This window comes from Gossypium raimondii, chromosome 10 (assembly GCF_025698545.1).
Source record: "Gossypium raimondii isolate GPD5lz chromosome 10, ASM2569854v1, whole genome shotgun sequence".
NCBI classification, from domain to species: domain Eukaryota; kingdom Viridiplantae; phylum Streptophyta; class Magnoliopsida; order Malvales; family Malvaceae; genus Gossypium; species Gossypium raimondii.
The window spans coordinates 22800005-22818034 of record NC_068574.1 but is presented as its reverse complement, the minus strand read 5'-3'; the positions used below and the strand labels follow the sequence as shown (position 1 = coordinate 22818034).

General features: G+C 35.1%; 1 pseudogene; it reads right to left on the bottom strand.

Moving 5' to 3' along the window:
• Window positions 1–7456: 7456 nt before the first annotated feature.
• LOC105778497 (uncharacterized) lies at window positions 7457–17660 on the bottom strand (annotated as a pseudogene).
• Between the last annotated feature and the right edge of the window lie 370 nt (window positions 17661–18030).

The window sequence follows — 18030 nt, the reverse complement described above, 5'->3', positions numbered from 1 at the left end:
GAATAATCGGACCCAACTGTGTGGAATATGTACTACGTCTGAACATCCGATGGATTTGTTCCCAATCCTTAACGAAAATTCAACGGTACATGTCGACGCTGTCGGAGGTTTTCCGGGACCTCCACAAAGACGCTATGATCCTTTCTCCAACACTTACAATCCCGGGTGGAAGGATCATTCCAACTTGAATTATAGAACTAACCCCCGATATAATCCATCGTACCAACCAAGACCTCCGTAACTGCCACCCAAGTCGAGCACATCTCTAGAAGCTGTTATGGAAAGACTTGCCGTCGATGTTGCGAAGTACCAACAGAGGATAGACGCATCAATACAGGAGTTAACTAATCAAGTTAGTAAACTCTCGATGGCTGTTAATCGTTTGGAATCTCAAGGTAAATTACCTTCCCAGACGGAGCCGAATCCTCGGCAGAATGCAAGTACAATAACTCTTCGTAGCGAAAAAATTCTGGAACCAGTTCCCGAAAAAAGTCATGGGCAAGACAAGGAACGGGAAAAGTAGATCTCTGATCCAAAAGCCAAACCAGAATCAGAAATTTAGAAACCAATTGTGATGCCACCTCCTTTTCTAAGGAGACTCGCAAAGGATAAGAAAGAGAAGGAGGAAAAAGAAATCCTCGAAACGTTCAGGAAAGTGGAGGTAAATATCCCTTTGCTCGACGCTATCGAGAAAATCCCTCGTTATGTGAAAATTCTCAAGGAATTGTGCATTAGCAAAAGGAGGTTAATAGGTAACGAAAGAGTAAATGTAGGAGAAAATGTCTCCGCAGTACTGCAAAAGAAAGTTCCGCCTAAATACAAGGACCAATGTATGTTTGCTATTTCCTGTGAGATAGGTAATGTAGGCATTAAGAAAGCCATATGTGATTTAGGGGCTTCCATTAATGTTATGTCTTATCCTATTTATAAGTTGATTAATGCGGGTCATTTGAAAAAGACAGGAGTAATAATCCAGTTGGCGGACAGGTCAGTCATCTATCCCGAAGGGTTACTTGAAGACGTCCTTGTTAAAGTTAACGAATTAGTTTTCCCTGTAGATTTCTACATTATTAATATGGAGGACGATAACTCAACTAATTCGTCTGACATTTTTCTTGGAAGACTGTTCCTAAGTACCGCAAGCGCAAAAATTGATGTTTAGAGTGGAACATTGACAATGGAGTTTGATGGCGAAATCGTGAAATTCAATATCTATGAAGCCATGAGTCATCCTAACTCATTATCAAATATTTCCAGTATCGATAGTATAGATTGTTTAACTCAAAATTATTCTGAATATCATGACTTTGATAAGTTGGAAACTGTCCTTTACAGAAGCATTGACATGGATGTATTGAGTCGTCTCGAGGAGTTAGCAGTTATAGAAGATCCGTTGCGAGAAATTGTCAAACACTTAGAGACGCAACCATCGTTGACGAGTCGAGGTAACCAACTTGAACTATTACCTTCCCAAGTTAAAATGTTACCTTCGATTTTGCAGCCACCAACCTTGGAGCTTAAAGCGTTACCGGACCACCTCAAGTATATCTTTTTGGGAGAGAAAGACACCTTACCGGTAACAGTGTCAAACAGACTAACCAAAGACGAGAAGGAAAGTCTAGTACGAGTTCTGAAGGATTATAAGGAAGCTATTGGTTGGACAATAGCCGACATAAAAGGGCTAAGTCCATCCACTTGTATTCACAAAATTTCCATTGAAGATAACACGAAACCAAAGAGAGATGCTCAGAGGCGCCTTAATCCACCCATGACGGAGGTAGTAAAGAAGGAAATCCAAAAAATTTGGATGCTGGAATGATATACTCGATCTCTGACAGTGATTGGGTTAGCCCGGTTCATGTCTTGCCCAAGAAAACTGGCCTGACAATGGTGCAAAATTCATCAGGAGAGCTAGTTCCCACCCGAGTCCAGAATGGATGGAGGGTTTGCATCGATTACAGAAAGTTGAATGCAGCTACCCGGAAGGACCATTTTCCACTTCCCTTCATCGATCAAATGCTCGAGCGATTAGCTGGTAAGACCCATTATTGTTGTCTCGATGGATATTCAGGATTTTTCCAAATTCCGGTGGCGCCTGAAGATCAAGACAAAACAACTTTCACGTGCCCCTTTGGAACGTTTGCGTATAGACGAATGCCGTTTGGACTCTGTAATGCTCCGGCCACCTTTCAGAGATGCATGGTAAGCATATTCTCCGATTACGTTGAGAAAATCATTGAAGTCTTCATGGATGACTTCACGGTGTACGGTAACTCTTTTAACGAATGTCTTGATAATCTTGCTAAGATATTACAAAGATGCCTAGAATTTAATCTTGTTTTAAATTATGAAAAATGCCACTTCATGGTTGACAAAGGATTAATTTTAGGTCATATAGTTTCCTCAGAAGGTATTGAGGTCGATAAAGCAAAAACGGATATTATTAACTCATTACCTTACCCCACATCTGTGAGGGAAATTCGTTCGTTTCTTGGGCATGCAGGATTTTACAGACGATTCATAAAAGACTTCTCGAAGATCGCGCAACTGCTTTGCAGTCTGTTACAGAAGGATAAAGAATTTAAATTTGACCAGACTTGTAAAGATGCATTTGACGAATTGAAGCAGAAATTGGTCTCTGCCCCTATAGTGCAACCACCAAATTGGAACTTCCCGTTCAAAATCATGTGTGATGCAAGTGATCGAAGTGTGGGAGTTGTTCTTGGCCAAAGAATAGGGAAAGAGCCTCATGTTATCTACTACGCTTCGAAAACCTTGGATGCTGCCTAAAGCAATTACACAACCACTGAGAAAGAATTATTAGCTGTTGTGTTTGCTTTAGATAAATTTAGATCTTACCTATTGGGAACTAAGTGATTATTTTTTCTGATCATGCAGCTTTGAAATATTTGATAGGGAAGAAGGAGGCAAAACCTCGACTGATTAGGTGGATTCTACTCTTGAAAGAATTTGATTTTGAAATCTAGTATAAGAAGGGATGCGAAAACTTAGTAGCTGACCATCTAAGTCGGTTACCGATTCCAGCAGATGACACACCATTGAAAGACAACTTCCTAGATGAAAACCTATTTTCAGCAAATGCGGTTCATCCTTGGTACGCAGATATAGTAAACTATCTCGTCACAGGTACTATACCTTCAGAATTACCAAGGTCTAAAAAAGATAAGATTAAAAAGGATGCTCGATATTACATTTGGGATGATCCTTACCTATGGAAGCATTGCTCCGATCAGGTAATCCGGCGGTGTGTAGCAGAAACAGAGGTACAATCTATCTTAGCTTTTTGTCATTCTTATACATGTGGAGGACACTTTGGACCCAAACGCATCACACATAAAATTCTCGAGTGTGGACTATTTTGGCCAAACATATTTCGTGATACCTTCTTATTCTGTAAAACCTGTGAAAGATGCCAAAAAGTCGGTAACCTTAGTCGTCGAAATGAGATGCCCCTTACTCCTATTCATATTTGCGAAATTTTTGATGTGTGGGGCATCGATTTTATGGGTCCTTTTATTTCTTCTTTCAGTAATTTCTATATACTCTTAGCTATTGATTACGTTTCTAAGTGGATAGAAGCAAAGGCTACTCGCAATGATAATGCTAAGACTGTGGTTGACTTTCTTAAAAGTTCTATCTTTTCCAAGTATGGCACCCCACGAGCATTAATAAGCGACAGAGGAACTCATTTCTGCAATAAACTCGTAAATGCATTTGGTAAACCGTGCCATCTCCCGGTCGAATTAGAGCACAAAGCATTTTGGGCAGTTAAGCAGTGTAATATGGAGATGGAGACTGCAGGAAGAGCTCGAAAGTTGGACATTCAGGAACTCGAGGAAATTAGAAATGATGCATATGAAAATGCTACAGTTTATAAAGAAAAGACGAAGGTGTTCCATGATAAGATGATCACTAGGAAGCAGTTCTCAAAAGGACAAAAAGTTCTCCTATACGACTCCACCTTAAAAATTTTCGCTGGTAAGCTTTGATCCAAATGGATAGGTCCATTTACTATCACTAATTTATTCTCAAATGGTGCAGTGGAAATTCAAAGCGAAGAAACCCGGAAGTGCTTTAAGGTGAATGGTCAACGATTGAAAACCTTCTACGAGAATTTTCAAATGCACACGATTGAGGAGATTGTTCCCGAGGAGCCCAGAATTTGAATAACAGGTCGTCGAGCTAACGACGTTAAACAAAGCGCTATTGGGAGGCAACCCAAATTTTCTTTTCCTTTATGCAAATAATTTTTTTTTGGTAAAATGGAAAATGAAAATGCATGTCAAGGATTAGTTCTGTCTAAGGAAAGACTTGGTACTTAAGAATGTCCATTGTGACTCGCCTCTCTTTCCTGGGAACTTACTTGGTGCATTTATCACGACTGTTTTACCAAATCTCGTAATCTTGGTTTTTAATAATTTATTTTTCGAGTTTATAGCTTAGCTAATAAATTTGAAGAAAAAAAACATTTTTATTTTTCTATTATTATTATTATTATTTTACTATTTTATTTAATTTTTGTTTTATTTCCATTTTTGCAGGGAAACATTCCAAGACAAAATTAAAATCCCACATGTCAACTCATAAATTCTTTTTATTTCAGCCAAGGCCCACTCTACCTACGAGACCAACCTCCACGACATTGAAATACATGGGGAGCTTTTTTTTTCTTCTCTCTTTCTCCTACTTATCTTTACTTTTACTCTTTGAATTACATTGGGACAATGTAAAATAAGTAAGGGGGAGGGAAACATAAATTGGTTCTAATTTGCTTATCTGTCATCGCTATTTTTGCATGTTTTTGGTAAAAGGTAAATTTTTTCTTTTAAATTGGGATGGTACACTTATGGTTTGACCTATTTAGCTATGTAATTCTTTACACATGAAACTCTTCAATAACCTAGACTTAGTGGGTAAGAAATTTTTGGGAATTATAAGTTTGCTTGACTGTCTACTTTTTATCATATGTCAAATTTTTTATTGCAAAAAAAAAAAACTCCTCTGATACGAATGTTAAGAGTGAAAAATTAGGGCTATACATCGGGCTGAGTAACCGGAACGTGGTGCTTGGGTTGTCATTACATCTCGCGTAAAAAGGTTCGTGTGGCTGCCCAATTTCTTTGCACTCACTCCGCTAACAAGTTATCATGAGTAGGACGAAATAACCCGCTTAGAGACGTCCGAGTTGAGTAACCGGAACATGGTGCTTGGGTTGTCATCATGTCTCGCGTCAAAAAAATTCGATAATGTCCTAAGTACAAAAATAAATAAATAAATAAATAAAATTAGGGGTAGGCCTATCAAGCTCTAATAAATTCCAAAATATATTTAATTGCTTCTTAGGCTAGGCTATTTGAGATGTTAATGTGCTAGGGTTAAATTGTTGAATTGTGCAAACCATGGGGGTCAAATCCTATTTTGGAGAAAATTTTCCCTTTTGCAGATACATACAAAATGCTCGAGGACTAGCATAAGCTAAGTAGGGGGGATTTGATGAAATGCTAAAGTTACATATTTTATGTAACTAAATTAGTTAATTTATGAGAATGCACCACTAATTTTGCCATATTTATTGAATTTTATGCAGGAATGTAATTTGGGGCTAAATAGAAGAAAAAAGAAACAATTGGGCTGGATTGAAGAAAGTAGCGAAAAAAGAAGGCCAAAGCAGAATTTTTCCAAGATTAATTAGCTGAAATTTTTGACTTAATAAGGGATTATTTTGGGATTTATTTTACTATGGGATGTTTTTTTCCTTAATTTCATATGACTATTTGGCTCCTAATTTAGTAAATCCACTAGTCTAAATAGAGCTTGCATTGTTCATTTATTCATCAATCAAAAATATTAAGCTTTTATCTGTCAATTCTCTCCTTTCTCACGTAGCCTTTGTTGTTTCTTTAGTTTGTTTTCCTTCAATTTATTAGTTCCAGTAGCCTACCATCCATTTCACCTTTATTTTCAACTTTTCACAAATTTATTTATTGTCTTTAGTTTCTTTAACTTTCAATTCTTAAAACTTCCAGCTTGTTACTACTTACCATTTACAACTCATTTTTTAAATTCCCTTTTTCAACCACCCCACTTTAATATATATATTTTTTCCACCCCCCATACTCAATCACATCACCCATCTTTTCACCCTTTCTACCTTATTTAATTTATGAAATACTAACATGCACCAAACCTTAGCCAACTAAACCGATTTTCAGCTTTAGGCCGAAATTAGCCTCGTCAAAACCCGTGAGTTACGAACCCGAGACATTTAACTCCTAAAATTCCAGTACTTATTACTTCTCCGAATTAAGAGTATGATTTTGTCTACTCATAAAGTCAGATCAACACTAAGTCAAAAAAGACGTCGTTTGATTTAGTGTGGTTAGACGTACAGTTGAAATTCCGAAAGGAACGTTTCTAATCGATTTTCTGTGAACACATTGGCGTGCCAAGTGGAGATTGCTTTTTGGTTCCGTCAAGGGAAGTAGTAACCGGATTTAAATGTGCCACGCGGTTGAGGGCATTGGTTCTAGCTAGGCTCTTCTAGAACGCAAAGCTGCCGGAGTTCTAAATCAAGAACGTTTCGTGGTTGTTCGATCGGTAAGATTTAGTTATTGGACGTTCCATAACTAATTTAAACAAGGAAGAGTTAGTGTCCGAGGCGTCCTTGGTAGCTATAACTAGCTTATTGGAAAAGAGGAGATCATCCAATTTCGAGGATCGGTTCAAAGACGAGAAAAATTCGTGCCTAAAGCTGAGCTCATTCTAATTAATTTTTCTTAATATTTATATCACGGTTTTTATTATTCTGTTTTCAACTTTTACTTTTGATGTTATTTTTCTATTTATTTCAGGTTTTCGAATTTTTATCCCCCCGAACGTCTTGGGCAGAACAGCTGCCCCGACATAAATCTGGTCAAACGAGCAACAATTTATAGTAAACCAGTCTCTAAGGGATCGACCCTACTTCCTATACTGCATAATTTGCAAACTAAGGCGTAGGTTTATATTGGTGGATTCGACACCCATCAAGTAGTCTTTGAATAGAGAATTTAAAATGAAAACAATAAAAAAAGTGGGTAGAATAATTTTCTATCCAGTGCAAACTGCAAAATCTTTAGAGTCTAAAGAAGTTATGAGGCTTAAAACTATTCTTACATGAGACAAACAAGACCCTAACAGGTAATGTGATCCTTAGTTAGCAGGTTTGATAAGTGTATCAAAACTACCTCCTTGATTTTTGGTGGAGCAGGAACTTCAGGGGCCAAATCCCTTCCCTTAGGATCGTTACCAACAGCTTCATCATCATCAGTGAATATTTATTCATGCTCCCAATCATCACCTTAACCAAAAGCATGCGAATAAACAAGAAGAGTAAAAATAAAAAAGAGACGGGCTAGGGACCTTCTGTGTCACCTTTATCTCTCACAATAGTTAATTTATACTATTTCTATGTTAATTTCATTCATCTTCTGCTTCAACATGGAAAATCATACCAAATATTCTACAAATCAGAGTGATAACAAAGAAATAGACACCAAGACACAAACATTATAAAAGCTCACCCTTCTCAACATCATCATCCATATCAAGATCACCTTCCCTTGGACCTTCATCATCATCATCACCACTTTTTTTTGTTAAGTCCAAGCCTATTCTTCTTGGCAGCTTCCTCTTCTTCCTCTTCTTCTCTTCTATCTGATACATGACCTTCTTCCTCCTCACCAGTTGACTTTTTACGTCCCCTCCCACCACCACCAGCAGTTTATTTTTCATCAATCTTCTCCACTTCACCAAACGCAGCAGCACTATTATTCGCAGCTTTCATCATCCATCTCTCACAACCATCTGCAGTCTTCCTCTTGTTCTTCATTTTTTCTTTAGCTTCTTCTAGTGTAAGTTGCTTATACCGAGCAACCTTGTTAAAATTGTACCTGCCAAAGAGCTTCACAATTAAAAAACTAATAAGACTTAAATATTTCTCCTGAAAAAATATGAGCCAGAAATAATGAAACTCAGCATCAAAGTCAATAAGGGCATAATTAAATCAAAGTCAATAGAGTCAATAATGAAAACTACTTCAGTCTACTTTTTACTTTACTTGTACAACAATTACATGATATGCCAAAATAAAAAATATGGGTCTGCGTCACAAAATCCAGAAAAACTTCATAGAACTTTCTCTAAAAATTTACTTGCCAATGTTCTCAACCTTTTTTCAGGAATTTGGAGCATACAGAAACCATATAATTTAGCTATCCCGTTTTACAGTGAAAGCTAGGAACATACAAGAAACAGATGAAAAAGGATAAATCTAATACCCGCAAAGCATCAGTAACTTGGCGTCCTTGTAGCCCATCTTTTTACAGAGACCATCTATTCTCAGCATTTTTCTTCTTTGAAAAATTGGGCAACCCAGTCATAAACCTACCAATAAATTGATTTTTTGTATAAAGTGCATGCCTTAAAAAGTAATTAAAAAATAATAAGTTTAAGGGATGCATGAACAACCCTCTCATTTCTCCATCCCTGTAAAATGAAGCTAGAAGTCAAAAGATTCCGTAAAAATTACCATTCTTTCACTACCTTTCAAATTCTTCAAACACTCTATTAGCTTTTGGATCAGAACAAACTTCTTTTTTTGCTACTATTGTATTTATGTAAATAGCAGCAGAACAATCCTGAACTGCAGAAGGCATGTTAAAAAGTACAAAGCGAAAACATAGAGAAGCTTCTTCATGTGTATATATATAATATTAAGCAAATTAGAGATGTACCTTGAATTGAACCCCAATAGTGAAATTCTTGTGAAAAATGGAATGGTTCCTTTCATCAGCTTCATCCCCGGGAGAATACTTGACCCCACAAATTGAATAGGCATGGAGAAGAAAATCCGATTGACCTAACTCCAAATGAAACTATGCATAACTTCTCTTCTTATTTAGATTTCTCCCATTTGAACCACATTCTTCCCTTGAAACCCTAGTCTCTGATATGGGTTTGTCGAACTTGTCATCGCCAGATTCTTTTTTCTTGTCATTCCTTAAAAAGTCCCAAAAGTAAATAAAATTAAAAAAAAATAAAACAAAACAAAAATCCAGACTTTTTGTAGAAAAGAAAATACCCATTAAAATTTGAAGGTCTACGCGTGTAGGTGTTAACAATGGTGTGCTGACTCTTTTCTCAGGTGGCTAATTCATCGTTCTCATCATCGCCGAAAACTGGAGGTGAATTTGAGCGCTCAACCGACAGAGAAGGAGGCTTGAAGAAGGAATTTATTTTGGATTGCATTTCGACCGTCTTTTGGATGATTCATCAAAATGGCATATTGGTGGAGTTTTGACTTTTTGTTGCTGCTGAATTGGCGCTCTAAAGATTTTAAAAGATATTTTAAATTTTTATTGAAAACTTCCCGCCTTATCAGAATAGCCCCTTTATGAATCTCCTATTCTCCTTTCCTTTCCCATTTTAAAATTCAAGTTTCCTATTTTAAATCCTATGAAGGTTGCGTTTGGATTCATGCATTTTTTACTCTCTTCCTTCACCGTTTTAAGTAAGTCCCGATCGAAAATACTTCGAGAGAGATAAAAGTGTGTAGAAAAAAATGACAAACAGGAAAATGAAAGTAACAGCAGAAGGGAGAAATGTTTACCTGAAAGATGCTAGATGAAGGGGAGAAATGCCGAAATCAAATGAAGCAAGGAATGACTTTCGTTTGAGTATTTTTTAAGTGAGAATTTGGTGAGGGTAAAATAGAGTTCTTCAAGGACCGAATCAATCATCAGTGAAGAGGGGAAATAATAGAAATCAATAAATTTCCCAACATAAGCCCAGAATAGAATACACCCCTAATATGTATTCTATTGAACCAAACAACTGTTTGTGTAGGCCTACAAAATAAACTTGTAATGACTATCCATTACATCGAACCAAACATTCCCTTAGAGATCTATTTGTTCAAGTAGTAGTTACAAAAAACTTTACTTTTTTTCATGTTTGTTTGGCGTAGAACATCTTTGATCAATGCAAGTGATTTTCTCGATTAATTTGTCATTGTTGATTAATTCTATCCTTATTAATTAACTTATTATTATTTACTCAAGTATAAAGTGAAGTAGTACAGGCTTTCATTCATGCATACCCTAAAACTTATTCTTATTTATTCAAGTATAAAGTGCATACCTTAAAAAGTAATTAAAAAGAAACTTATTGCTTACCTAAACCCTAAAATAAATTGATTTTTTTGTCATTTTATCAAAAACTCTAACCCTTAAATCCTAATAGCCTAACCCCTAAAACCATAAATAGTACTAAGACCCTAACTATAAAATAATAAACCCCAAACCATAAACTCTAAACCATAAACCCTAAACTCAAAACTCTAATACCAAAATAATAAACATTATATCATAAACCCTAAAACCCTAAACCATAGACATTAAACCTTAAATACTAAACCCTAAACCCTAAAATAAAATGATTTTTTTTGTGGCGTAACACCGCTAATGCCACTAAATCTAAAAAAAAACAATGTTATTTTCTCAACTTTTTTGCTCGATCTATAGTGGAGTTTTAAAAAAAAAACTTTCTCGATCTATTGCGGCATTTTTTTAAAAAGCGCCGCTAATGCCACTAAAGCTCAACAACAAACGACGTCGTTTTGCTCAACTTTTTTGCGACGTTTTTTAAAAAGCGCCGCTAATGCCACTAAGCTCACCAACGTGTTTTGCTCAACTTTTTTACGGCGTTTTTCAAAATTCGCCGCTAATGCTCGATCTATAGCGGCATTTTTTGAAAAGCACCGCTAATGCTTGATCTATAGCGGCGTTTGTTTCAGTAATGTCGTTAATGCTTGACCTTTTGCGGCATTTTGATACTAGCGCCACTAATGTACAACTTTTGCGGCATTTTTGGTTCAAACACCGCTATAAACGCTACTAAAAACCTGTTTTGCTGTAGTGAATGAATTGTGCATACCAATAGCGACTCCAAAACATTCACCGATCTTGCTTTCGCTTACTAGATAAAAGCTTAAACAAGCTTCACCTTGCCTTTCGCCTTGCTTATAGAGGGTTCCGATGGTTCTAAAACTCACAAACATAATACTCACAATACGTACAAATCATTAACAGTCGCAAACACATCAAAAATAAAAAAAATCACAGATTCAATCTATCTCATCTTAAACCAAAATTTCTTACTAGTTTAACTGAATTTTAAGTTTCTTGATCTGAATCTATTTTCATTGCTTGGAACTGGTTCTAAACATCCAATTAATTGATTTATAACAGATCTAAACCACTTAGAACACCTAAAATCTTAGAATCACATTTTCCCGAAAAATCACCCATAAGCACCTTGAAGAAAAATCATCAAATCTTTAAAATATCTCAACGATTTATCAAAGTATGATTGCCTACCTTGACATTCTACTATTCATATTTTTCGCTCTTGGCAGCCCTCCTATTTTTAGTTTTCAAACTATAGCATTCTGCCTTTATGTGACCCAGCTTTTTTCAGTAGTCGCATCTTTTGTCATGGTTCGTCGACTTCGACCTTGACCTAGACTGTTGTTTGCCTCTGGCAACCAAAATCGAGGCTCTTTAATTAGATATTTTGCTTGAGCCTAATTCATTTTTGATTTTTTCCTTACTTAACAAATTTCCCTTCACATCCTCAAATAAGAGTTTATCTCTGCCATAAATCAGGGTCTCCCTGAAAGATTTATACAAAGGGGGCAAAGAGCACAATAATAACATAGCCCGATTTTCATCATCTATGTTAACCTCGACGTTCTTCAAGTCATTCAGAAGTGTAATAAACTCACTAGCGTGAGCCATAATGAACTTTCTTTCATCCATACAAAACGTGTACAAGCACTGCTTCAATATCAATCGATTGACCAATGACTTTGTCATATAAAGGGTTTCTAATTCGATCCATAAAGCAACCATTCTTTTTTTTTCTATGAGTAATTCCTGTAGTATATTATTCGTGAAGCATAAATGAATCGTAGATAGAGCTTTTTCATCAAGTTCTTCCCATTCCGATTTTCCCATACCTTCAAGCTTTTTACCAGTAAAGACCTTCTTTAGGTCGTTCTAAACTATAAGTACTGTCATCCAAACCTGCCATAAGCTGAAGTTTGTGATCCCATCAAACTTCTCAATGTTGAATCTCATTGTTGCCATCCTGAACAAGTCAATCTACGAAAGATGAACCAGGTTCTCATACCAGTTTGTTGAGGATCGACCCGTATAAACAATAAGATAGTAAAAGTAGAGAAGAATAAAAACAAGTATTTACATAGAAAACTCTTACTATGGGATAAAAAAACCATGGGAAAATGAGGTTTTGGCTTTGACTAAGCAACAAACAAATAGTATAATGATTGGGAGTATTCAACCCGAACACAAAGAACAAATCCCAAATAAAACCCAAATATCCCAAATATAAAAGCTTTCTTAAAAACGCGTTTAACAAATATCTCACAAGAGATATATAACACAAATTTGATTCTCTAAATCTGATTTTTTTTAAATAAGTTTCCAAAAGCCCTTTAAATAGGCTTGGGATGTGGGTCCAATATGACTAAAATAAGCCTGTAGGAAATAGAGTTTGACTGAGAGAAGAAGTCATATTGAGAGTAAAAAAACGTGGTTGTATTTGAGCAAAAAACATCGCCTCATCGTGACATGGCCTACCTACTCATCACGACGTCGTAGCCTTGCTTGGCTGCCAAGGACATCACTTCGTCCCGATGTTCGGGACCTCCTTGTCCTGACGTCACATGGCTTTTTACTCTTTTTCAGTTTCTCTTCGATTCTCATCTTAAGTGCCTGCAACGTATTTGATAAATGCAAGGCACATCCCATAAAAATAAAACTCTTACAAAATAGGTTAAAACTGTTGCATATATTATTATAATTTATTTCATTTTTAAAGATTTTTTTAATCTTATTTTAGTTGCAAACGGGTTCACAACTTCTACAATATTAGAAATTAAGATCTATAATTATTACTTTCCATTTTAGAGATAATTATATAAATTATTTAAGTCTAAAATATTATTTATTAGTATTAGAATACTACTCGTACTATGTTGTAGATATAGAAATAAAGAAATCAATGACAAATATTGCAAAAATTAGGAAGAGGTGAGTTTGAGTGTACTTTTGATTTAAAGGTTAAAAAGTTTTTAAAAATAAAATTTTACATTGTATTAAAAAACTTAAAACAATAAACAATATATCAAATAAAACCATACTTCAATTTAAAATTACGAACATCAAGACAACAATATTGGCAAGGGAACTTTTATTTATTTCCAATCATGTGTTTATTTTATTGAATATTTTATTTTAATTTATAAGCTTTTAGATCAATACAAGGGACTTGTTATATTTAAATTCATTATTTTCGGGAGTATCTTTTAAATCTAATATTGTTTAAGGAATATCTTATATCATGACATCTTGACTCTATTTAGGAATGTGAGATTATGAGATGGTTGGAATGTTGAGAATCCAAATAACGTAATCTTATTTTGAAATGTAACATTATGAGTTGTAATGTAAGATTTAACCACAGAACTGAATATTGACATACAAGGATGAAGTGACAAAAACAGAAGAAGGAAAATGGAAGAAAATACAGGGAACAATTGAATAGACAAAGAAAACCTTTGAAAATGGTTGAGAGAATGACATCGCCATAAAATATAAAAATAATGATAGTAATAAAAGAAAGTGATTTTTGAAGAAAAAAGGGAGGGTTTTTTATAGACCCCCAACCAAACATTGCATTTGGTGAATTAATGCAGCCTCTACACTTACCAATAATAGAATGACGTGTCCACTTGGGGTAACCTAGACTAGGTGCCATCATTGGCACCGTTTGCCTAAGCATAACTGTCAGGCCCTGGATTAAATGCTCTTCTGATTATATTTTTTGTCCTTTTGTATGTCGTTTACAACATGCTTCAACAAAGCACCAATTCACCTACCCTGAACAACTATCCACTCAGAGAATATGATTAAAACTATCCGTGTGAAACAATCTCTGTATTAACCTCTCACTACACTTATGGCTAAAAATTCACAAGAGTCACAACAATCATATTAACATTTATTATTGCATCACAACCATCTGAGACATGGTCAACACCCCACCTCATCACAATCAAGAATAAAGTCAATTCGGTCATAATAAATTGGATAACTCCATAACAAAGTGTCACCTTTCGGGGACTCAATTACATTGATGTTGCTTCAATTTTTATATTTATAAGAGAAAAGTACAACATAGACATTCAAGACAAAAGAAATGAAGAATAAGAAACATATTGTAACACCCCTCGCCCGGCCCAATTGTTGGGTCCAAGTTACAGGATGCTACATTCGCTGCTAGAGCAACTACAGTAAAAAAACAGGTTAAATATCAACCACACATGCAATCCAATGTTAATCATACTCATTTCATGTTGAACAATCAAAACCGAATCTTAATCAAGCTTACGAAAACTCTTTTGTTGACCCAAGCACGAAATAATACCAAATTGCAAAGTTCCAAATTTTTAGGGCTGACATCGTGACGTTGCCAAACAGTTTCTCACATCACGACATTAGGTCACTCGATGTCATGACGTCACTTACTATCGACTGATGTTGCGACGAGGAAGAATGGTCGTCGAGATGAAAACTCCATTTTTGGTAAAAATGAATAATTTGGTACATATTTCACACTTATCTTCCAAACCATACCATTTGTGCACAAAACATTAACTTCATCTGATTCAAAACATACCAAAATCATACCAAACAAGCTCAAACTCATAATCAACTCTTCAACAAGGTATTCACTACTTAAACATCAAGTAAACTTAAGTATTTTCATATCATTAGAGCATATCAAACAATCCATTCAAATGCCAAGTTATACTTATACCAAATCAACTAGAGACATGCCATTTCAACTTCATTTTTTTTACCATTTAAATACACATATGCACAACTAGGTCTTGCAAGCATTATTTAATCAACATTTACCCAAGTTAGACAACATTTCTCAAGCATGCATCAAGTTAATGATGCACAATTACATTCCATTTCATTCACCTATTAATAAGATGCCATTTCTACTCATTCAATGTCATTTCATATGTCTCACACACTTAACCAAAGATCCTCACATCATTAAATATGGAATGCATATATGCTCATCTCCACAATTGAACCAAAACATCAAATCATCACAAGATACCAAGTTCATCAAACATATTGTACATTAAGGTATATGGCAAAACACTTATATACATCAAGACACCTATATACATTCCACAACCTAGGGTTCAAACCGATCAAACATCTACCGATTTAGAGATAGGATAATGTGAGCTTCGAGCCGTTCTGGCTTGACAAATTTCACAAGGTGATCATCTACAAGGGAAAGAGAAAATAAACGGGGTAAGCATATACAATGCTTAGTAAGTTCATAGGAATTAAACAAAAACTTAACTCATCATACTAGTAAGTACAATATGCTACCATAATTTTGCATAATTAGCTAGACATATCAAAACACAACAACAGTAAGGTGGGTTTAACATATAATCAAACCATATGATATCTCAAACATATATCAATCTATTTCATTTTAAAATCAATATTTCAATATTGTGATCATGCTCAATTCAACATTTATTCATTTAAACGTCAAACTCATATCATACACAGGTATCTTCGATACACAAATTGCTCATCCAAGCTAAATATATATAAGTGTTAGGTTACTAGTCCAGGCTAAACCTTTATAATGACATATCTGATTGCTTGTCCAAGTTGAATATACATATGTTAGATTACCTGTCTAGGCTAGACCTTTAAAATGAAATCAAGTTACCAGTTCAGGATAAATCTATGACACATGTATCTTCGAGTTTGCAACAAATGCAAGACCTCGGTAACATCTGTCATCAATCTATACATGTGTGCACAAGACCCTATTGACATTTCAATAGCATTCTAACCTTTATTAAGCTCACCCGAACATATTTAACACATGTATACCATATCAACTTACTTGGTAAAAACAACAAACAAGTTGAATATGTAGGGACTAATCGATAATTTTGGCTTTTCCTTGATTATCTTCAGTTTGATCCAATTCTCAATCTAAACAATTACTTTAGACAATTCATCAATACCAAATATTTATAAACTATTCCATGATATGCATGAGCCTATAAAAGTTCATTTTTCTGATGCTTCTGAAGTTTTACATTTTATTCAATTTAGTCCCTAAAATCGAAATAGCCATAACTTTCAGTTTTAAGCATCGATTTGAAAATCAATTTCAATCACATCCTTCTAGGACCCTCTATTATCTATTATTACATACATTCCACATCAATTTCACAATTTATGCACTTTAGTCTTTTTGTACAACAATTAACAATTAAACATTACAATCTAGTCCTTTTTCACTTCTAAGCTTAAAATCTATCAATTTAACACCAATTTCTTCAAGAAATCAACAATGTTAACTTTCAAAACCTTAAAAGTTTTGCAAATTGGTACATAGGCTAGATAAATCAAGCTCTAATGACCTTAAAAACATAAAAATTACAAGGAAATGACTTGATTGAACTCGCCAATTTAATTGTCGAAAGTTTGAATCTTTGAAACCATTTATTTCTTTTTGTTTCTATTGAATAAGGATGAAGAAATTGAAAACCATCTCTTCCTATCCACTTAGGTTTGTTTTTATACTTTAATTAAGTATTTTATTAACCTTAATTAATTATGTTTAATTACACTAAACATATTTAATTAACTAAAACATAACTAGCCACTAACACATTATTCAAGATGGTTAAATTTTCATTTTAGACCTTTGGTTAATTGCAATTTGAGCCCTTAGATCTTTAGCCAATTAAAACTTATAGTGTTAAAACTTTTACAATTTAATCTCTGTACCTAAATTAAACAATTAATAGGCAAAATTAAAGGACCAAATTTTTAATAGACTATTATACCAACTCCTTAAATATTTTAATTTAATATTTATAGGCTCGATTTACGAAAGTGAGATTCTGAAATTCCCTTTTCCCGTACCACTGAAAATCGGGTTGTAACACATGTTTCATTAAAACAAAAATCTTTATAATGAGAATAATTATAGCAGGATCTACACTAAAAGTAGAAATTACAAAAAAAAAAAAATTACAATTACAATTATTTCTATTTATACAAGATACCCTTTCCCCTATTAGGCTGAGAACCAAAGCCTTGTGCCTCGTCAGCGGGAGGGTTTGAGTTGCTCTCTCCAAGTGCACTATCTGTTAACGTACTTGCTGGAGGTCCTTCTGATCAAGTAGTTGCCTCAACTGGATGGACAAAAGGATTCCACTGAGAATAGTCACCATAGAAGACCATCCTTTTGTAGAACTCCCAGAAATGCTCCCACTCTAGACTGTGCGGATAGTATATATGAAAGTTAAGATGCCAACCTGCTTTTATTATGTCAAAAAACGGCTGGAAGTTCATGCCATATGTGTTCATTAGCCCATAGGCCACTTACATGGCAGTAACAACCCTGCCAACAGTGATAGTGGGAATAACAACCTGGGCTAGGTCAACCATTTTCTTGTCTTTCGCCCACCTGACTCATTCACTTTTTAACTTTTGAGTCCTCCTCCCCACCTATTGGTTGCTTTTGTCTAGCTTTCTCTTTAGCTTTCAGCTCTCCTTTTCTTACTCATGTAAACGAGCCAACATATTCTCTTTCTCCTTTTTCCACTGCTCCTTAGCACCTTTTGTTCATAATTACAACTGCTTTATTGCATCTCCAACCTTTTGGAGTTCCTCCATCCACCGCACATGATCATTTTGCATACCAACATATCGCCTCTCAATGTTTGAAAGAATTTGATAAAGAATTTGAAAACTTGACATAAATGGGTTTTTACGAGAGGGAGCTACCCCACCAGTCGAGCCCAATATAGCGGATGAA